The sequence below is a fragment of the Eleutherodactylus coqui genome, chromosome 11 (genome assembly GCF_035609145.1).
Source record: "Eleutherodactylus coqui strain aEleCoq1 chromosome 11, aEleCoq1.hap1, whole genome shotgun sequence".
In the NCBI taxonomy this organism is placed as follows: Eukaryota; Metazoa; Chordata; class Amphibia; order Anura; family Eleutherodactylidae; genus Eleutherodactylus; species Eleutherodactylus coqui.
The window spans coordinates 24,221,282-24,244,370 of NC_089847.1; the positions used below are offsets into that span (position 1 = coordinate 24,221,282).

General features: G+C 49.0%; 1 pseudogene; it reads right to left on the reverse strand.

The window, feature by feature from the left end:
* The window catches only part of LOC136581692 (DNA replication complex GINS protein PSF2-like), a 45,970-nt pseudogene extending 27,076 nt beyond the window's left edge, over positions 1-18,894 (reverse strand).
* Positions 18,895-23,089: the final 4,195 nt, after the last annotated feature.

Here is a 23,089-nt window from a genome sequence, read left to right on the forward strand (position 1 = left end):
AGATACCCAAAAGTCAAGCAGAAATGGAAGACTGGTCACGTGACCTGATGCTGCACTCCGGGGTCACGGCTCTAGTTTCCATGCAGGGACACTCCAACCGTGAATTGGCTGGTGTCTCTAACAAAGCGGCTATTCGTTGAATACAAACCTTATTTCGGAGACTATAAAATGCACTTTTTAGCATGAAAAGATCTTGCTAGATCGGCGGCTGCATCCCCAGTGATCTCACACATCACGCACTTGTTGTGGAGTTTCATCTGTAGGATTCGCACGGACATCCCACAAGTACAGCACATTGTTACAGAATGGGGTTCAGCAATGCTCATTCACCCACAGTGTAAACATCAGTTGCAGAACCTCGGCCAGGTGATGCCACGTCTGTTACGGAAATGCTGAGGATTATCACCATGTATTTTATTCACCGTACAGCAACAAGTGAAATCTGCGTCTCGAGCCGCAACAAAGTCATATGTGGATTTCAGTGCAGATTTTGATAGAGATTTACATCTGGAAAAATGGCTCTATGTGAACTGATTGTTGTAGTCCGCAGTCCGGGGATGGAGAGCATTTCTTTGTACTGTACATGTCACATTAGTCTTCATCACTTCAGCATGACTGTGCCGCTAGTACTGTGATCAGGCCGATGCCACGCTCACAACTCCATCTGCTTCATAGGAGGAAGACTATTTTCAATAATGTGATCGCTCCTTTATTAGTGGACCCTCTATTTATGAACATTAAGAACCTCTTTATGTATTTTGGTCTCAGCACATCATTCTTTTATTGTATATAATAGCTTATAGAATCACTGATGTGACTTCTGCCCATCGGCGAGGGGTCTATTGGCTTCCTGGTGTCATACCTCAGCTTTTCCCTATATACAGTATGTCCTCTCTCATCCAATGTCTCCTCCACCACAAAGCATTATCACTACGACCCCATATTACCACTAGTGTCTAAATACCACCTCCCAACTGTTACTGAATAAAAACCATACTATACAACAACCAATACTGCCATACAGTGACCATATAGTGGTAGATCCCAGTTCTGCAGACAGTAGAAGTGATTACAGGACAGTTACCTCCCATTATCACAGATGACATCTTCTTCACTTTCCCTTTTCGGATTAGTTTCTGCAGAGTTTACTACCCAATCATCTTTAGTTCTTCACTTCTCCAGCACCCAACTTACCCATTTCCCACTCTCTACACAAAAGTCCCATCCTGCTGCCCCTTTAACATTACTGTCAACTTTAAACATGATGTAAAACGGGCTAAATGAAGGAAATTAGAAATTTCTCTTTCCATCATGCTGTAAGAGCAGGACCTCGACTTTGTATTACACTTGCTGTCCTGCTCCTGTGGCACAGTGGCAGTGCCCACAAGATCACAGCGCCATTCCTGCATGGCACAGGCAAGGATAGTCGATGATGTTGAGCTGCTAAGTACTTATTTATCTATATATATAAAATTGAATGTATGTCTGTATGCGTGCGTCTGTCTGTCTGTGTCTGTCTGTCCTTTATGCGCTACTACACCATTCATCCGATCGCCATGAAACTTTGGGAAGTTGTTCAGTACACTCCTGGGAAGATTATAGGCATAGTACAACTATCCTATGATAAATGGCACGCGCGCGAGCGTCGTCGAAAGTTACGCCCCCCCCCCCACGTAGATCGTTTGATTTCCATCACTGGATGTCTGACAGTTAAAGCTGCATTGTGATGTCATTAAGGCTCTATTATGATACGTAGATCGTTCGATTTCCATCATTGCCACTAATTCTCTCACTTCCCAATGTTGTAGAAACATGAAATTTGGCACAAGCATTGACTATGTCATAAATAGGAAAAGGTAATGGGTCCCAACTCGAGTATTCAATTCTATGCGCCAAAGAATTAGCATGCAAATTTTACGTACGGAATGTAATTTTCTCACTTTCCGGTGTCATAGAAACGTGAAATTTGGCACGAGCATTGATTATGTCATAAATTGGAAAAGCTAATGGGTCCCAACTCGATTATTCAATTCTATGCACAAAAGAATTAGCGTCCAAATTTTACGTACGGAATGTAATTTTCTCACTTTTCTGTGTCATAGAAACGTGAAATTTGGCACGAGCAATGATTATGTTATAAATAGGAAAAGTTAATGGGAAGTTGTTGAGTACACTCCTGGGAAGATTACTGGCATAGTACAACTATCCTACGATAGGTGGGGTGCGTGCGAGCGTCGTCGACAGTTATGCCCCCCCCCCCAGACAAAGATCATTTGATTTCCATCTCAAGCACAAAAGCAAAAGGCATTACGAGTAACTGGATGCATGTTCAACTACAAAATAATGCATCCGCCAAACGTATCACAAGACAATTCCTGGATATTGAGAATGCTGAGGTAAAATAAAAGCTGTGCTGTGATTGGATGCTATATATTTTACCGCTGAAGTAAAATCAATGCTGCACTGTGATTCGTTGCTATTTTTTATATTGCTGAGGCAGAATAAAAGTTGCGCTGTGATTGGTTGTTATTTCTCTTACTGCTGACGTAACATGAAAGCTGTGCTGTGATTGGTTGTTATATTATACCACTGAGGTAACATGAAAGCTGCACTGTGATTGGTTGTTATATTTTATACTGCTGAGGTAACATATAAGCTGCGCTGTGATTGGGTGTTATATATTATAAAGCTGAGGTAACATCAAAGCTGCGCTGTGATTGGGTGTTATATATTATACCACTGAGGTAACCTAAAAAAACTGCACTGTGATTGGTTGTTGTCTAGATATATAAAAACGAATGTATGTCTGTCTGTCTTCGCAGCAACGCGCGACGGGTAAGCTAGTCTATATATATAAAATTGAATGTATGTCTGTCTGCGTGCGTGCGTGTCTGTTTGTCCTTTATGCGCTACTACACCATTCATCCGATCGCCATGAAACTTTGGGAAGTTGTTAAGTACACTCCTGGGAAGATTATAGGCATAGTACAAATATCCTACGATAAATGGCTCGCGAGCGTCGTCGAAAGTTACGCCCCCCCCCACGTAGATCGAATAAGTAAGCCACCTGCTATTGTGATGTCATCACTGATGTCATCAACATCGGACGCCCTTGAACATGCCCCAACATGTTCTATAAAGCTGCATTGTGATGTCATTAAGGCTGTATTATGACACGTACAGCTTGGAACCACTAGAGCACGCCAGCCAATTACCATTGGAGTTGGAAGTGGGTAAACAAGTACTAGGATATCTTCCTAAGAAGCCACAGCAGCCGGATAAATTGTATGTTCCACCCAACGGCTATTTTATTCAGCCCGCAAGGGGGAAGCAGCGGCCTACAAAATCTCATTCAGGTAGGTAGGTTCAGTTCTTGGAGGTTGGGGAATGCTTATGGGCAAGGCCTTATGTCTCATCCCAACTTAATTCTCTCACTTCCCAATGTCATAGAAACTTAAAATTTGGCACGAGCATTGATTATGTCATAAATAGGAAAAGTTAATGGGTCCCAACTCGATTATTCAATTCAAAGCGCCAAAGAATTAGCGTTCAAATTTTACGTACGGAATCTAATTCTCTCATTTCCTGATGTCATAGATAGATAGATAGATAGACTGTATGCAATAACCCTGATAGATAGATAGATAGATAGATAGATAGATAGATAGATAGATAGATAGATAGATAGACTGTATGCAATGACACGTACAGCTTGAAACCATAAATACTAGAGCACGCCAGCCATTTACAGTCAGTCTCCATTGGAGTTGGAAGTGGGCAAACATGTACTAGGCTATCTTCCCAAGAAGCCACAGCAGACGGATAAATTGGATGTTCCACACAACGGCTATTTTATTCAGCCTGCAAGGGGGAAGCAGCGGCCTACAAAACCTCAGTGGTCGCTGCTGCCGTCATCTAGATATATAAAAACGAATGTATGTATGTATGTCTGTCTTCGCAGCAACGCGCGACGGGTACGCTAGTCTATATATATAAAATTGAATGTATGTCTGTCTGCGTGCGTGCGTGTCTGCGTGCGTGTCTGTTTGTCCTTTATGCGCTACTACACCATTCATCCGATCGCCATGAAACTTTGGGAAGTTGTTAAGTACACTCCTGGGAAGATTATAGGCATAGTACAAATATCCTACGATAAATGGCGCGCGAGCGTCGTCGAAAGTTACGCCCCCCCCCACGTAGATCGAATAAGTAAGCCACCTGCTATTGTGATGTCATCACTGATGTCATCAACATCGGACGCCCTTGAACATGCCCCAACATGTTCTATAAAGCTGCATTGTGATGTCATTAAGGCTGTATTATGACACGTACAGCTTGGAACCACTAGAGCACGCCAGCCAATTACCATTGGAGTTGGAAGTGGGTAAACAAGTACTAGGATATCTTCCTAATAAGCCACAGCAGCCGGATAAATTGTATGTTCCACCCAACGGCTATTTTATTCAGCCCGCAAGGGGGAAGCAGCGGCCTACAAAATCTAATTCTCTCATTTCCTGATGTCATAGATAGATAGATAGATAGATAGATAGACTGTATGCAATAACCCTGATAGATAGATAGATAGATAGATAGACTGTATGCAATGACACGTACAGCTTGAAACCATAAATACTAGAGCACGCCAGCCATTTACAGTCAGTCTCCATTGGAGTTGGAAGTGGGCAAACATGTACTAGGCCAGTGATGGCGAACCTTTTAGGGACCGAGTGCCCAAACTACAACCCAAAACCCACTTATGTATCGCAAAGTGCCAACACGTCAGGGGGCGGGGCTTATCACAACGTATGATTTTACCCCCGTCGTTCTAAAAAGGACAAGGCTGTTTCAGAATAGACCGGGTGCAGATTCTGACTGCTTTTTGGACGCGGAAATACTGCAGAATGTCCTCAGCGGAGATTTCTGTGGAAAATTCTGCAGCATTTCCGCATCTAAAAAGCAGTCAAAATCTGCACCCGGTCTATTCTGAAAGAGCCCTGCCCATTTCTGCCACATGTACACATACCCCAGCGGTAATAGTGACACCTTCACCCCAGCGATAATAGTGACATCCCACAGCAGTAATAATAGTGACACTCCCCCCATTAGTAATAAGAGTGACATACCCCAGCGGTAAACCTCAGTGGTCGCTGCTGCCGTCATCTAGATATATAAAAACGTAGTATGTATGTATGTCTGTCTTCGCAGCAACGCGCGAGCATGCCCCAACATGTTCTCTAAAGCTGCATTGTGATGTCATTAAGGCTCTATTATGACACGTACAGCTTGGAACCACTAGAGCACGCCAGCCAATTACCATTGGAGTTGGAAGTGGGTAAACAAGTACTAGGATATCTTCCTAAGAAGCCACAGCAGCCGGATAAATTGTATGTTCCACCCAACGGCTATTTTATTCAGCCCGCAAGGGGGAAGCAGCGGCCTACAAAATCTCATTCAGGTAGGTAGGTTCAGTTCTTGGAGGTTGGGGAATGCTTATGGGCAAGGCCTTATGTCTCATCCCAACTCGATTATTCAATTCTAAGCGCAAAAGAATTAGCGTCCAAATTTTATGTACGGAATTTAATTCTCTCACTTCCCAATGTCATAGAAACTTGAAATTTGGCTCGAGCATTGATTATGTCATAAATAGGAAAAGTTAATGGGTCCCAACTCGATTATTCAATTCAAAGCGCGAAAGAATTAGCGTTCAAATTTTACGTACGGAATCTAATTCTCTCATTTCCTGATGTCATAGATAGATAGATAGACTGTATGCAATAACCCTGATAGATAGATAGATAGATAGATAGATAGATAGATAGATAGATAGATAGTATGCAATGACACGTACAGCTTGGAACCATAAATACTAGAGCACGCCAGCCATTTACAGTCAGTCTCCATTGGAGTTGGAAGTGGGCAAACATGTACTAGGCTATCTTCCCAAGAAGCCACAGCAGACGGATAAATTGGATGTTCCACACAACGGCTATTTTATTCAGCCTGCAAGGGGGAAGCAGCGGCCTACAAAACCTCAGTGGTCGCTGCTGCCGTCATCTAGATATATAAAAACGAATGTATGTATGTCTGTCTGTCTTCGCAGCAACGCGCGACGGGTACGCTAGTCTACCATAAAATATATACATTATGTATTTATGCACATGCATGTACATGTACATGGTGGGCATGTTGGGGCATGTTCCTTAAGACAGATGATGACATCACAATGGCAGCTGACATCACAATGGTAGTCCACTAAGTGACATCGCAATGGCACATACATGTACATGGTGGGCATGTTGGGGCATGTTCCTTAAGACAGATGATGGCATCACAATGGCAGCTGACATCACAATGGTAGTCCACTGTGACATCACAATGGCACATACATGTACATGGTGGGCATGTTGGGGCATGTTCCTTAAGACAGATGATGACATCACAATGGCAGTCCACTAAGTGACATCACAATGGCACATACATGTACATGGTGGGCATGTTGGGGCATGTTCCTTAAGACAGATGATGACATCACAATGGCAGCTGACATCACAATGGCACTTATGACATCACAATGGCACGAGGCTTCTTATACCGGTGCACAGCTTAGAATCCTTGCATTCACTTGCTGCAGCCAGCAGAGAATAAGTGAGAGCGACTATCCTTACGGATTTCTAGACTTTCTATATTTTTGCTTTTGTGATAAAATGAAGGCAAAAAAGAAGGCAAACCATTTACTGGAAGAAGCTGATAAGATCGAGCAGATTCCAGAAGAGAAGAACGATGGCCGTGAAGGCCAGGATGAGCCAATTAAAGCTAAGAAACCAAGAAAGAATCGGTTCTTAGCGCGCCTGCGGAAAACCTGGGCGAGGATTATTGGGTGTATAAGGAGCTGCTGCACTTGCATCCAAGATGAGAGAAGTGCCGAAGAACTCCAAGAACCCAATGGGATCAACATGGAGGAACTCGCAGGTCCTAGCGGGATAGATCTGTACTTCGAGGACTATATTATTCAGGAGACAGAAGTGGAGACAGAAGAGGAATTAAAAGCAGAATACCAACGTCTTCTTGACCTGTTGCACAGCCAGGAAGATCTGTACTCCCAGGACTATGACAGTTTGGTGGAATACCAACGTCTTCCTGACCTGATCCCCAGCCAGGAAGATCTGTACTTCGAGGACTATGACAGTTTGGTGGAATACCAACGTCTTCCTGACCTGATCCCTAGCCAGGGAGATCTGTACTTCGAGGACTATATTATTCAGGAGACAGAAGTGGAGACAGAAGAGGAATTAAAAGCAGAATACCAACGTCTTCTTGACCTGTTGCACAGCCAGGAAGATCTGGACCGGACCTGACAACCCTATCGAACATCCACCACTTAACATCCACGTAGATTCGAGCTCTGACGACCCAGGGACTCATTCCGATCGCCATATTTGGGGTCAGGGAGGAATTTTTTCCCCTAATATGAGGGCCAACCAACAATCCTCAGGGGTTTTTCGCCTTCCTCTGGGTCAACATAGCAAGTAATTACAGGTTGAAATCGAAGCACTTCTTTCAACCTTACTTGCTATGTAACCATCTGACATCTCATCTACAAGGTGGTGACGATGACAGAAGGAAGCTGCTAAGAAAGAAAGCAGCTCCTTCACCCATCGGACTTGACAAACTGCTAAGGGCCTAAAGGCTGAATGTGTGGGGTCTTGTAGGAATCCTGGGAAGCAACACCTCTGTGTGATCCACACCTGGATTTCCAAACCAACTCAAGAGTAAGCCAAGGCCTGAAGAGCAGAATCAGTATCCTGAAGGAAGCTGCTAAGAATAAAGCATCTCCTTAAGGCATCCACCAGACATGACAAACAGAGGGCCCAAAGGCTGAATGTGGCGTGTTGTAGGATTCCTGGAAAGTGTCACCTATGTGTGATCCAGACCTGGATTTCTAAAAACAACACAAGAGTAAGCCAAGGCCTGAAGAGCAGAATCATCATCTGCTCCTTTTTAGTGGACACAACAAACTGAGGGCCCAAATGCTGAAAGTGGCGTGTTGTAGGATTCCAGGAAAGTGTCACCTATGTGTGATCTGCACCTGGATTTCCAAAAAACATCACAAGAGTAAGCCAAGGCCTGAAGAGCAGAATCATCATCATCTGCTCCTTTCTATTGGACACGACAAACTGAGGGCCCAAAGGCTGAATGTGGCGTGTTGTAGGATTCCTGGAAAGTGTCACCTATGTGTGATCCAGACCTGGATTTCTAAAAACACCACAAGAGTAAGCCAAGGCCTGAAGAGCAGAATCATCATCTGCTCCTTTCTAGTGGACACAACAAACTGAGGGCCCAAATGCTGAAAGTGGCGTGTTGTAGGATTCCAGGAAAGTGTCACCTATGTGTGATCTGCACCTGGATTTCCAAAAAACATCACAAGAGTAAGCCAAGGCCTGAAGAGCAGAATCATCATCATCTGCTCCTTTCTATTGGACACGACAAACTGAGGGCCCAAAGGCTGAATGTGGCGTGTTGTAGGATTCCTGGAAAGTGTCACCTATGTGTGATCTGCACCTGGATTTCCAAAACCACCACAAGAGTAAGCCAAGGCCTGAAGAGCAGAATCATCATCATCTGCTCCTTTATATTCACTACATAACATCTTTCATGCATTAATAATAAATGTTTAAAAACATCTATACAGAATTTGTCTTCAGTATTATACATTATGATATGTTTGGTTAGAATTATGATATGTTTGGTTAGAACTGGTACCAGGGAGAGTTGGAATAAAAGTAAGAGGCGGTAACAACCAAGGAGCTGGAAACAAACAATTCTCACTCAGAGGTGTCACAATTATCATTTCAGTTCCAGAACTACTAAAGTCATACTATATATGGCAGCATCACAGGACCCTACCTTGTTCTTATTAACAGCATCCCAATAAATATTCTCATTTGATGCCACCATCTTAAATGCATCGTACCACAATACACTTATCACCTATCCAAAGTCTCACAGCTGAGACCACCACCATTTTCAAGAAAGGGAGTTTGGTGACCCACTCTTCTTGTCACTGTAAGCTCATTGCACCCATCTGCAGTGACAACAGATTAAATGGAGCACCGGTCACACATGTGCGGCTCCATTCATTTATCTTGTTTAGGACCAGGCACTGTAAATTTATGGCGCCTGGTCCTGTGCTTAAAGCTTAGCGGTATGTAAAATTACAGCGGCTCTTTAAGCCTCCTGCCCCTGCAATCTATCAGAGGCAGGAATGGGGTATCAGCTATTAGTGACAGCTGATAAGCCGGAGGAGAAGGCAGGAGGGGTATCCTAATCCTTTCTGCCTTCTGCTTCCCCGAGTACAGTGTGTTCAATGAGAACTGTGTACTAGAAAGTGAAAGTAAAGTGTTCTGCTCCATGACGGAAGCTACAAGAATGGCTGAAGTGCTGGATCTAGCACATGGCTGCCACAAGCAGTGCCCGGCTAACCCCACTGACTTCCCTCATGCTGCCCAGCATTTAATAGCACAGTTTTGTACCAGATCTGCTCTAGAGGGCCCTATACACATAAGGAAATGTTAGCTGGACTGCTGATTGGGTGGGCCCTGCCATCACATATATGGGGGCCTTCTGACTCCTTCTTCAAATATAAGATATGTTGAATATAAATACCATTTCTGTCTTGTTTCCCATGGAGATCCTACTGTCAGAGTTGTATCGCTGCCACAGACTCCTGTTTGTCTATTGAAAATATGTGAAATCTTAGCCAAACGGAAGATTTCACATATGGGCATCTTAAAGGGGCTTTCCAGTGAAATACCATTGATGACCTATTATCAGGATAGGTCATCAATAGTTGATCGTCCGGGGTCCGTTGCTCAGGACCCCAATCAATCAGCTGTGCGGGCGCATGCTGTCAGCGCCACAATAACACAGAGGTTGGAGCGGAAGCCTCCGCGCCGACTTCTCATGTGTGGGAGATTTCCAATAAGTTCACCATATTGTATGTATTTCCTGTCGTCAACTGTGAATATACTGTATTTTGTCTATGGTCTGAACCTCTGGGGGAAGGGAACATCGCCCCCCCCCCCCCACCTCCACAAGAATTTAAGGAGCAGTGCTATTGTCCCAATACTGGTCAAACACCTATCTAGGAATGTCTCTTGGACAAGCAGAGAGGAGAAACAGGATGTTTTTCTCAGGAGACCAAATTCAAGAATGAACTGAGCATGCTCCCTGAAGTCCCTCCCAGATGGATGACATCACAAGCTACCTCAGAAATACCTCCCTCTGAGAATGACCTATCAGCTCTCTAAATAATGTAACTGTATACTAAATTGCCTGACTTCCTGTGTTGAAACGTATTTAAACTTTACGCGCGGGAATAAAGTTTCAGACTCTTTTGGGGACACATGAGCCGTGTGGTCTTTGAAAGGCTCTCCAGGCCTGCACATATTATCTAAATTTGGAACGCACAGTATATCTGAAATAGCGAAAATTGCGCTAACACATGTAGTGACCAGCGTTTGTAACTGCAGCCACAGCTCTCATTGATTTCCACTCTGACCTCTCTTATTGCAGCGCTGACAGCATGTGCTCGCACAGCTGATCAGTCGGGTTCCCGAGCGGCGGACCCATCTGGACAACCCAGTGATGATCTGACCATTGGTATAATAATGATTAGCTGTTAAAGTGCATAAGGGAGCGTACTGTTCACACAGCGTTGTTGTACAACCCTAATTCCAAAAAAGTTGGGAGACTGTGTAAAATGTAAATATACAGAACACATCAGAAGGCGAAAATGAGACCTTTTTCCATTTCATTTAAAAAAAATTAGGGCCGGCTGCAGGTGACTGGATTTGAATTACAGGGTCCGTGGCGGGCGTCCGCCCACATCTTCCGCAGCGAATTCAGCACATAACGTGCTATGAAAATGCGCTTTTTGCTGCTCACGAGTGGAAATAAATTGCGATTTCTTTATTTATTTATTTTTCCCCCCACTCGTGGACGAAAAATTTGCAGCATTTTCTGTTATTGTGTGAGCCCCGCATGGATGGCTTTCACTGAAGTCCATGGAAGCCGTTCGACCAGCGGCCCTTCAGCAATTGTCATTGCAGATGGGCTGCAGATTCCACGGGAAAAGCAGGAATTTAGTTTGATGCGATTTCTTTTCACACACACCCATAGGATGTAATCATCCAAATATAAGACCTGCTGCGATTTTTCAACCTCGCACTAGTAGTGCGAAGAAAGAAAAAAAAAATCACTCATATAAAAATTAACCCCTTTGATATCAATGAGTTATTTTCCCATGCAAACTGTAGCCATGTAATCAGATGGGTTCTGAAAATCACTGGCTGCTCCTTTTGGTTTAGGCCCCGTTGTGCATAAAATTATAATATTAGGGCCACAATGGGTATGTTTCTGAACTCAGGACAAACGGGGGTATCCATTTTGGGGTGCAAGTCTTCATTCATGTGTGTGCTGTACAAAAAAAAACTTTTTAAAATAATATTTTCCTACAAAAATGAAAATCGTAATTTTTCCCTTCTGTTTTGCTTAGATTCATTCAAAAACTGTGGCGTCAAAATATGCAGTAGACCCCTAAATTAATTTGCTAAGGGGTCTAGTTTTCAAAAGCGGGTCATTTGTGAGGGTTCTCTATCGTTTTGGCAACTCAAGGGCTCTATCAGTGTGCTATGGGGCCTAAAATGCCTTTAAGCAAAATTTCTGTTCTGAAAGACACTGACTACTCCTTTCATTTTGGGCCCCGTTGTGCACTCAGATATAAGATTAGGGCCACATTGGGTATATTTTTGAACACAGGACAAACAGGGGGATCCATTTTGGGGTGCAAATCCTCATTTTCATGTAAACTATAGAAAAAAATATATGTCTTTAAAATTACATATTTGCAAAAATATGAAATTTTAATTTTCCTCCTCTAAATTGAATTAATTACTGAAAAAAACTGTGGGGTCAAAATACTCATGACACCCCTTAGTGCATACATTAAGGGGTATAATTTTTAAAATACGGTTATTTGTGGGGGTATCTATCATTCTGACACCTATGGGCCTTTGCAAAGTTGGCTTGGTGCAGGAAAACAAAGTGTTCCTCAAAATGCTGAAAAGTAATGTTAAATTTGTACGTCTCCTAAATGGTTAAAAACAACATTAAAGGTTTTCAAATGTGCATTCAGAATAAAGTAAATAGATGGAAATATACATCTTACCAAAAGTTTGAACAGTATGTTTGCACATATTTGATATATTACAATTGAAAATTTTCCCAATATTGGCACTTTTAATAAATATACACAAATTATATTGGACTATTTTCCCCACCTAAATGAAGTACAACATGTGGTGAAAAAACAATGTCAGAATCACTTGGATATGCAAAACCTTTACGGAGCTATTCTATGTTAAAGTACACGTCAGATTTCCAAAATTTGGCCTGGTCATTAAGGCGCAAACAGGCTTGTCACTAAGGGGTTAATACATCACAATTTAAACAGGAAAAGAAAAGCAGAAAATTGAGTTGTCAACTTATTGAAAAGAAAGTTTTTAAATCAGGGGGTGGGGGTGGGGGTGGGGGAATAAAAGAAAGAATCAATACTCCCCACGTCCCGCGATCTAGCAGAGCGGCTGCAGTGAAGAACCTGCTGCAGTCTACGGCCAGCATTTGCGCCTCCACGGTGGATTTCCGGCCAGTGATGCTGCAGGCTCTGATTGGCTGCAGCAGTCACCTGCCTTCCGGTCTGCGCTGGGAGCGGGATCTTCATTCGAGCCGCTGGGAGGAGAGGTAAGTGCTCCATGTTCTCTCTAAGGCTGTGCCATTTACACATTCATACTCCGACACCTCGTTTACCAGGATCTGCTTATTAGTCATCCATCTCCATCCACAGGAGAGGGGAACGTTGGAGTGCCTGAGGACCCCCAGCAATCCTGTGAAGAGCGCCCCCTAGGAATGAAGTGACCACTCCATTCACTTCTATGGGACAATCTCGCTCCATCCGCCACTTCACTCACATGGGGCATTTGGGGGCGCTGTTCTTGGGAGTGCTCAGGGGTCAGACCCCCAGTGACATTTATCCTCCATCATATGGACAGACGTAGAATGAGAAAACCCTCCAATGAGCCGGTAAAGGCAGCAACATGATAGACACCGATACAGGAACCGTCCCGCGGTCACAAAAATGAAACGCAGAACAGTCCACAGACGCTCTAAAGAACAAATCGCATGAGTCACAATAGAAGCCGAGAGCCAAATCTATATCACCCGCTACACACGGCGGCCCCCCGCGGCGAGGGGCTTGTCTGCCTACAGATACTGCACGCTGCATGCGCCATTCTAAGCCACGGACATGCAGCAATTCTTTTCATATAGCTCGTCGGTCCGTGTGAAGAATCATTGGATTAGTCTCAGGTGGTAACAAGGCTGTGCGGTTGAGCCCCGAGATGCGGCCGGGTCCCGTGACAGTTCATGCTGCCCTACTAGCAATCGCTGTCTAGATCTACAATAAATCGGTTCCTACAGCTGGAGATTCCCGTCAGTCACAACACGCGTTTTCTTGGTTCTAAGCGATAAACCAATCCGCGATTAGTTACCGCCGAGTACAAGCAGGGGAGCGCAGATCTGACCGCACGCGGCGCGAATCACTCACATACTGGGAAAATCGTTATTGACAGTCCTCTTAGAACTATATCTAGGTGGCGGATCAGACTGACGAGACACTTCGGCTGTTACACGAGCGCTGCCAACGCGGGCCACTAACAGTCACGCTTTTCTGTCAATGGCGCGGCTAAAAGTGTAAACAGTGGTGCTGCCAGGTAGTTGGCGTGATTACACAAGCATGAATGGCGATCATATAATTGCAGGTTTCCACCTCCAGCCAGCTTTAACCCCTTCACACCCCAGTAGATTTGTGTCATGGGGTTTGTATAGAGCTGGATCAGAGGGCCAATCCCACCCCTCCATACACGCCAGCTGACCCCACCTGCACCAGCTGCAAACACCGATCCCCCCAATAAGATTGCAAGTTTAGTTGCCATGGCAGCCGGGGACCTTCTGAAGCCTTTCAGCAACATTGAGGCTAAGAGGAACAGTAAGACTCCAGCGGGCAAAAGAGCGCAAAACTCGCATCACTGAGCAGCGGAGAAACATCTCCTGGTCGAATGGAGCCAAATTTATGTGGTGATGGGCGGTCAGAATTTGGTGCAGCAGCATGAATCGCTGACCCCTTCCTGTCAGCCGGTCAGAACATGTCAGCACCGCCATCTAATTTGCAGGGACTACAAGAAGCTTCCTGTCCGCAGGGGCCGATATTCCTGCAGAAACATTTCATCACCGAGTGGGATCTACACCGCGACAAACTGCTGCAGATCTGAAGAACGAAGGAGCCCAACGCTACTAGATGGGAGTAATAAAGGGGTCGTACATAAAATCCAGCCGTTGGTCGGACAGGGGAGTGGCGGGCGGCTTCGTACCCCGACTCCCCTGTAAACGGCTTTGTCGGTGACTGGTTTACTTAATAGAATGGAAATAAAGGGTCAGCGGGGCAGTCTCAGCGCTCGGACCCTCGTTCTTCTACTGGGCTCTCAGACATTCCCATTACACTGATTATTAGGGGTTATTTCCATATACGGTTCTATGGCTGCTCGCTCCCCCGATGGACGGACAGCTTATAGTAATGGACTCACGTTATGGCTCACATTTAAGGGATTTCCTTCTCACCTGACAAAGCATCACTATCTAATTACAATGTAAACCTAACCCCCCCACCCCCTCCAGGACTCTTCTAGTGATCAGACAGCCGAAGACAGCGCTGAGCCGCTCTGTACCTTGGCATGGGCCTTCTGCTCCCGCACAAAGCTGTCAGCAGACAACCGCAGTTTGGCAATCCGGGTGTCCCACGTGTCCTTAATGAGCATCCGGATCTCGTCAGCCTTTGGGATGTTGTCGGAGGCACTAAGGAAACAGAAAGCAATGAAAACTCGGAGCAAGGAGGCTTTTACACTGCGGTTTTTGGAAAAATGTCACTGCGGTTTTTGATTTTTTTTTTCCTTAGCCATAACCAGGAGTGGATTCACAAGGAATGGGAAATATAAAGGAAGAACATCGACTACTTCTGCCACACACACAAAACATCGGCGTCTATCCCCAGTGTCGGAGGCAGAAATGCTGAAATCGTAAAGGCCAGCTTCAGCTCCCACGGATTTCAATGGTGGTCAAGTCCGCTACGGCATTTCCCCTTCTGACCCCGATAACGACATCTGGATCCGCTGCACTGACAGCAGGCCAGGCGATCAGCTAACCGCTGGGGATTCCAAGCAGCAAGTTGCTAGCAATTAACTACTGATGACCGACACTCAAGACAGGTCATTGATAGTTTGTGCCCAAAAAACCCTTTGACTATTTAACACTACAGGATGTGCAGTTACATGCTATGCGTTTGTATGGAGGGGGGGTGATCCCACTCCATACAATGCGGGTACTGGTTGCTTCTTATAGCAGAGACGTGCCAGCAACAGCTCCGATCAGCTGCGCCGATGATCAGAGCCGTTAGCCCTTTAAATGCCATTGTCAATTCTGCCAATGGCATTTAAATTCCTTGATTGCAATTTGGGGGTCCCGAATGGCCCCAGTGAGAATATTGTGGTGTGTCATGCGGATGCCATGGCAGCCCGGGGGCCTTCAGAAAGCCCCCCCGGACTGGCATGGGAGATTGCCTATCAAGTCATTCCGGTGGCATGGCTTGATAGATTCCCTGTCAGATTGCAGTATAATGTAATGCTATGGCATCCTTAAGGGGTTAATTTCCCTGCTGCTCCACTACAAGACAACATAAAGATTACAGCTACTCTGAAGCTTGCGACATTCCTTGCAGCGGCTCTCGGTTCTCTCAGATACACGAGCGTCCATCTATTAACTCTGAAATCCAGCAAAGACAAGCAGAGTTGCAGACAGCACAACCTTAACCCAATAAGGGATGAACTGGTAAATTGCAATCGCCACAAGGAAATTGATCCAAATAATTTCCAAAGTAATCCAAGTATGTAGAGAAAAGTATGGCAGCAAACCAGCTGCACCTGGTTTACTGCCATACTTTTCTCTACAAACTCTGAAATCCATGTTTATACATAGTTTTTGGAGTTTATTGTCCTCGGAGAGTCAATGCGTCCCCCTTCCCGGCGACTCTCCGAGGACATCAGAGGTTAGACGCAGCCAGGTCAGCATCGCTGGGAGAGGACCCCTCACATGACAGCTAAACAACGGAGGGAAGAAATACAACGGGATTAGGTAAGTTTACTTTGTTTTAACGCTTTTCTTTCCACAGGTCAGACTGTACAGGGATGCAGGGGAGTAGAGATATTTTGCTGACAGAACCCCTTTAAGGATTTATTCATATGCAGTTATGAGGAGCCGTGTCCAGTGCGAATGGGCCCCAGTATTAGCAATTCTCTGTGCAGTAATGGCTACACTATGAATTACTAATCCGTATCTCTTAACTAGAGGCCGGCGCCATCAACCAGAACTCTGCGGATACATCCTAAAGAAGCCAAACAATGGGCGCTGACCAGAGGCGTCCACTCTTCTGGATCTCATCAGCGACATTGGGAACCTCAACGTAAACATGAAGCCTTTACAGATTATACCATCCAAGGTGGCGCTATTCGAGAGTCACAAAACGTTTGCAGTAAGTTTTTCACACTGATAATATTGCGTATGATTAGAACTTGGCGAGCCACATAGTATGGGGTTGCGAGACACCGGGGGCTCGCTAGCCCCTGGCTGGGGACTGTTCGTGTAAACGGCCGGCGGTCTGGCTTTTCTGCCCTCCAGCATTGTAGAGAAATGGAACGTTTGCTATGGGCCAGTTCACGGCATCCGGCACATCAGTTTTGATGCCGATGTCAGCCTATGCGAGACAGAAGAACGCTAGATGCGGCATCTGACGTAGCGCCAGTGCAAGGAGTACACCAACAAGAAGACATCAGTTGTGTCCGGCACAACAGCTGCCAGACACAACCAATGTGGGAACCCAGGAGGAAGCCACAAACCCACTGAATGTCACCATTAAGCCAATCGGCTGTCAGTAACGTGTTGTAGGCGTCATACTTACTGGTTTAACAGTAACTTGGCCAGTTCCATGTAATGAGGATTCGGCATCTGTGTGAACGTCTCCCCTCTCCGTTCATTATTTCGGATTTCCTCCAACTTTCCTAAAAATGGCGGTAAAGAAATTTATAAAATATTGATATCTGTGAACAAATCCTGACAGAGGAGACCACAAATGTACGTCTGGGGCAGTAAAACCAGCAGCACCGCTGAGTTTTGCTTTAGAGGGGGGGGGGGGGGCTGCACTGCAAGCACTATCCCCTGGGGGGGGGGCTGCACTGCAAGCACTATCCCCTGGGGGGGGGCTGCACTGCAAGCACTATCCCCGGGGGGGGGGGGGGGGGCTGCACTGCGAGCACTATCCTCGGGGGGGGGGGGGGGGGGGCTGCACTGCAAGCACTATTCCCTGGGGGGGGGGGGGGGGGGGCTGCACTGCAAGCACTATCCCCTGGGGGGGGGGGGGGGCTGCACTGCAAGCACTATCCCCTGGGGGGGGGCTGCACTGCAAGCACTATCCCCGGGGGGGGGGGCTGCACTGCGAGCACTATTCCCTGGGTAGTGTTATATATTCCCTGCAGTGTTCCGCTGTCACATTACAGATCGGCTGCTGTGAGCTTCTTAGTATCTCAGTTCTCCGGTAACCCGGCAGTTTGGCGTCTCGCCTCTCCTTACCGATATCCATCTACTCCGGCGGCACGATGCGACATTTCTGCCGTTGCTTCAGGTTGACGGCGAGCCACAGCGGCACCTGGACCGGGAGGCCTGGGTTGAAGGATCCCAAATCCCCCTGCGGAAGAGCAGAAGTCAGATAAACCCCCGGGGTCTTCAGGCGACATCACGGACTGCGCCGGTACCGCGGCGGCGAGTTGTTGCAGTGCCGGACTCTGTGTACGTTTACTGCGGCCGGCTGTTATAACGAAAAAAATTAAATAATCCCGTGAAACGCGAGTTTTGCCAAGAATCGGCGTCTGAACTAACAAACAGCGTCAACAGGAGGCAATGACTAATATTTACTGCGCCCCGGAAGGCCACAAGGAAAACGCGCAACAAATGCGTGCGGCGACAGAGTGCTGCGGACTTAAGATCCAGAACGGAGGGCGACATCTGCGGGTAACGGCTGTACGTGTATCCGTCAGCTCTCAGCGGGCATCTCCACCGCTGCACGGAGCCGCCATTTACCGCGACGCTCGCCAAGACGACGGCTATTGGGTCTATCTTCAGCGGTGCGGTTTTGGCGCCGTACAGCGCCCACTGAAACGGAGGGGGGGCATTAAACGCTGTAAAGTCCTGCTGCGCCGCGCCAGCAGAAGGGGAAGATGGTGACGTCATCAGCGGGCGCCGCCACTATACACAACACCGTGAAACCGCAGGCGGCCACCGTAAGACACTTGTGTGGTCCGTAGGGCCCCGTACAGCTACTAGCCTGCCGCTACACGGGGCCCCGGCGACACCGCACACCGGGGGTTCCACCAGGGGGCGGGGCTGACAGCAGAGTCCGTTACTTCAGCACTTTGTACTCTGTAAGCCCCAAAAACAGTCCCCAGTGACAGGAATGCCAGTCTGATAGTCCGGCGTCTCATCCCCAAGCACAGATCCGTGCGGACGCAGCGGCACTACAAGCCCCAGAATGGCACCGCTCACCCCGATGAGGTAGACCTTGTCCAGGCTGAAGTTGGGGATCACCGTCACCAGCTGCTTCTCCGCCAGGAACTCCACCTCGGCCGGCTCTGCCCACTGCTTTCCCGCGCTGCCAGGCGCGCCAATCAGATCCCGGAACATCCAATGATGTGTTTGCGGTTAAAGCCTAGTTCTGGAAATCACGTGGCTGTTCATTGTAGTGAGGCTTGAAACGCACAACCCGGAAGTGCTGTGTGATTAGAGGAGGAAGAGGCGCTCCTCAGTAATGTGACTACGGGTGCATTCCCACGAACGTATATCGGCTTGGTTTTCACGCCGAGCCGATATACGTCGTCCTAATATGCAGGGGGGGCTGGAAGAGCCAGGAGCAGGAACTGAGCTCCTGCCCCCTCTCCACCCCTCTGCACTATTTGCAATGAAAGGAGGCGTGACAGGGGCGGGGCTAAGTGCCGAGAATTAGCCCCACCCCTGTCCCGCCACTCCCCATTGAAAATAGTGCAGAGGGGTGGAGAGGAGGCAGAGAGGGGGGCGGGAGCTCTGTTCCTGCTGCTTGCTCTTCCATCCTCCCCCCCCCTGCAAATGAGGACGACGTATATCGGCTCCGCATGAAAACCGAGCCGATATATGTTCATGTGAATCCAGCCTACGGCTGATTCCAGAGAACAGCAGCGCGTGTTCTGTAACTGATTTTCACTCTGATTACTCATATATATTTTTTTAAACTCTTAAAAGGCATCGTTGACAAACGCGGGTAGTGCCTGTGCACAATATGGGGGCGATCGTACAGATGACTGGGGTCCGACAACTGGATTCCAGTCATCCTTCAGCGCCAGCAGCGATGTTCGTGCACTTCAACGGCACCACCGCATTCACTGTTTGCTAGTTTTGGGTTTCAGGGTAGAAGCGAGTGGACAGTGGCCGCACAGTTACTAGCGGAGCGCGTCCGCTCCTGAACGGTGGCCGCACGGTTACTAGCGGAGCGCGTCCGCTCCTGAACGGTGGCCGCACGGTTACTAGCGGAGCGCGTCCGCTCCTGAACGGTGGCCGCACGGTTACTAGCGGAGCGCGTCCGCTCCTGAACGGTGGCCGCACGGTTACTAGCGGAGCGCGTCCGCTCCTGAACGGTGGCCGCACGGTTACTAGCGGAGCGCGTCCGCTCCTGAACGGTGGCCGCACGGTTACTAGCGGAGAGCGTCCGCTCCTGAACGGTGGCCGCACGGTTACTAGCGGAGAGCGTCCGCTCCTGAACGGTGGCCGCACGGTTACTAGCGGAGAGCGTCCGCTCCTGAACGGTGGCCGCACGGTTACTAGCGGAGAGCGTCCGCTCCTGAACGGTGGCCGCACGGTTACTAGCGGAGCGCGTCCGCTCCTGAACGGTGGCCGCACGGTTACTAGCGGAGCGCGTCCGCTCCTGAACGGTGGCCGCACGGTTACTAGCGGAGCGCGTCCGCTCCTGAACGGTGGCCGCACGGTTACTAGCGGAGCGCGTCCGCTCCTGAACGGTGGCCGCACGGTTACTAGCGGAGCGCGTCCGCTCCTGAACGGTGGCCGCACGGTTACTAGCGGAGCGCGTCCGCTCCTGAACGGTGGCCGCACGGTTACTAGCGGAGCGCGTCCGCTCCTGAACGGTGGCCGCACGGTTACTAGCGGAGCGCGTCCGCTCCTTAACGGTGGCCGCACGGTTACTAGCGGAGCGCGTCCGCTCCTGAACGGTGGCCGCACGGTTACTAGCGGAGCGCGTCCGCTCCTGAACGGTGGCCGCACGGTTACTAGCGGAGCGCGTCCGCTCCTGAACGGTGGCCGCACGGTTACTAGCGGAGCGCGTCCGCTCCTGAACGGTGGCCGCACGGTTACTAGCGGAGAGCGTCCGCTCCTGAACGGTGGCCGCACGGTTACTAGCGGAGCGCGACCGCTCCTGAACGGTGGCCGCACGGTTACTAGCGGAGCGCGTCCGCTCCTGAACGGTGGCCGCACGGTTACTAGCGGAGCGCGTCCGCTCCTGAACGGTGGCCGCACGGTTACTAGCGGAGAGCGTCCGCTCCTGAACGGTGGCCGCACGGTTACTAGCGGAGCGCGACCGCTCCTGGACGGTGGCCGCACGGTTACCAGCGGAGCACGGCCCCTCCTGGACGGTGGCCGTATGGTTACTAGCGGAGCGGAGTGCTACCGTTCCTGGACGGTGGTCGCACGTTTACTAGCTGAGCACGTTCGCGCCTGTACGGTGGTCGCCCGTTTACTTGCAGAGCGTGGCCGCTCCTGAACGGTGGCCGCACGGTTACTAGCGGAGCGCGGACGCTCCTGAACGGTGGCCGCACGGTTACTAGCGGAGCGCGGACGCTCCTGAACGGTGGCCGCACGGTTACTAGCGGAGCGCGGACACTCTTGGACGGTGGCTGTACAGTTACCAGCGGAGCGTGACGGCTCCTGGACGGTGGCTGTACAGTTACCAGCGGAGCGTGACGGCTCCTGGACGGTGGCCATATGGTTACTAGCGGAGCGCGGCCGCTCCTGAACGGTGGCCGCACGGTTACTAGGGGAGCGCGGCCCCTCATGAACGGTGGCCGCACATATGCTTGTGTTCCGCCACGTCCCGCGTTTCCTTCACGGTAAAAACACCCTCTTGTGTGCAGAAGAACAATCCGTGTATAATGGCCGCTGCGGCCGGTGACTCCCCCCTCGGGCCGCTGGACGTTATTTCACGGCTGTATTATCTTAGCTGTCAGCAGCCGAGCGCCGTGACTGTGTGAATCTCCGGTCAGACGCCGCTGCAGCTCCCGGACGATCGCCACCTCTCCTCCCGCCATCTGCATTCCGGCACGGACTGTAAGCTGCGCAGACAGCGGGGGAGGCAGCATCTTCAGCGTCCCGCCCACACCGTCACTGAGAGTTACAGCGCTTGATGATAGGGGCGCCGCACTGTTGGAGGTGGAACACCAAGAAGGGCCGCTAGTATAACTGGGGCCACTAAGCATGCGAAGGGGGCTCCAATAGTAGTGGGACCACAGGAATAATGGAGGTAAAGAAACTACATAGTGATAAGCCACACCCGAAACCACACCCCTTTTTACCTTGGTGACATCTCCCGCTTGCTCCCAGGTAGCGCCATCACGTCACATGACCACCCCAGCCAATCCCCATCCTCAGCATTGATAGAGCTGACATGCAGCACGTCCATACCGCATTACCTCAGCCGTATAGATAAGCGCAGTCAGCGCCGCATGCCAGCACAACGGCACATGAATCCCGCGGTGCGTGAGCGTACTTACAGATAGATTCTATGGAAGGTGTAAACAGCGGTGCATTTATTTTTTCCGTACCAGCCCAAGTTCAGACACATCATGTGATTATACGAGTGAGGAAAGAAAGGGGCGGAGCAAAACCAGTTATGTCAGAGGCTCGAGGCTCCGATAAATACGCAGAACATGAAAGCCAATCAGATGGACCAGCACCAGGCAGCAAGCTACACGTGAGAGGACCGAACAACTGTTAATTCGGCGGAGAGGGCCGGGGACGCCAGTGGCGGAGAGGACGTGGACGCCAGTGGCGGAGAGGACGCGGACGCCAGTGGCGGAGAGGACGCGGACGCCAGTGGCGGAGAGGACGCGGACGCCAGTGGCGGAGAGGACGCGGACGCCAGTGACGGAGAGGACGCGGACGCCAGTGACGGAGAGGACGCGGACGTCAGTGACGGAGAGGACGCGGACGTCAGTGACGGAGAGGACGCGGACGTCAGTGACGGAGAGGACACGGACGTCAGTGACGGAGAGGACGGGGACGCCAGGAGAAGCGGGGGTGTATCTTATGCCGGTTTTTAATTCATTTAATAAGGCAAGATGTATACTCCGTCTTATAACCTTGCTTGAAGCGAGGCACTACGATACCAGTTGTTTTGTCCGCGCACGTCATGTGGTTACACATTTTGCAGCGGGTTCTCTCTCACGGGGAATATGACGCCATTGTATTTACTCTCGGGCTGGGCTGCCCCATTGCATTAGGTTGTAAGATCCTGGTCCAGTGGTGACGGCGTCAGTTATGGCGGGTGACGTTCGCTACTGTGTTGGTCGAATTGGCTGCTGATGGTGGACATGCATTGGGGGGGGGGGGCTCATCCTCATCTTCCCCTGACCCTAGTCTTGTCAGCATTGCATCTAGCTCCTGCTCACTGTCTGTACTCAGACCAGCGACACAGGAAGAAGTTTCCAAACTGCTCTTCTCTGCTCACCCCTCCACCTGCGCTAGCGACCCTCTCCCCTCACACCTCCTCCGTTCCTTCTCCCCAGTGGTCATCTGTCATCTCCCATCTCACCACTATATTCAACCTTTCTCTGACCTCTGA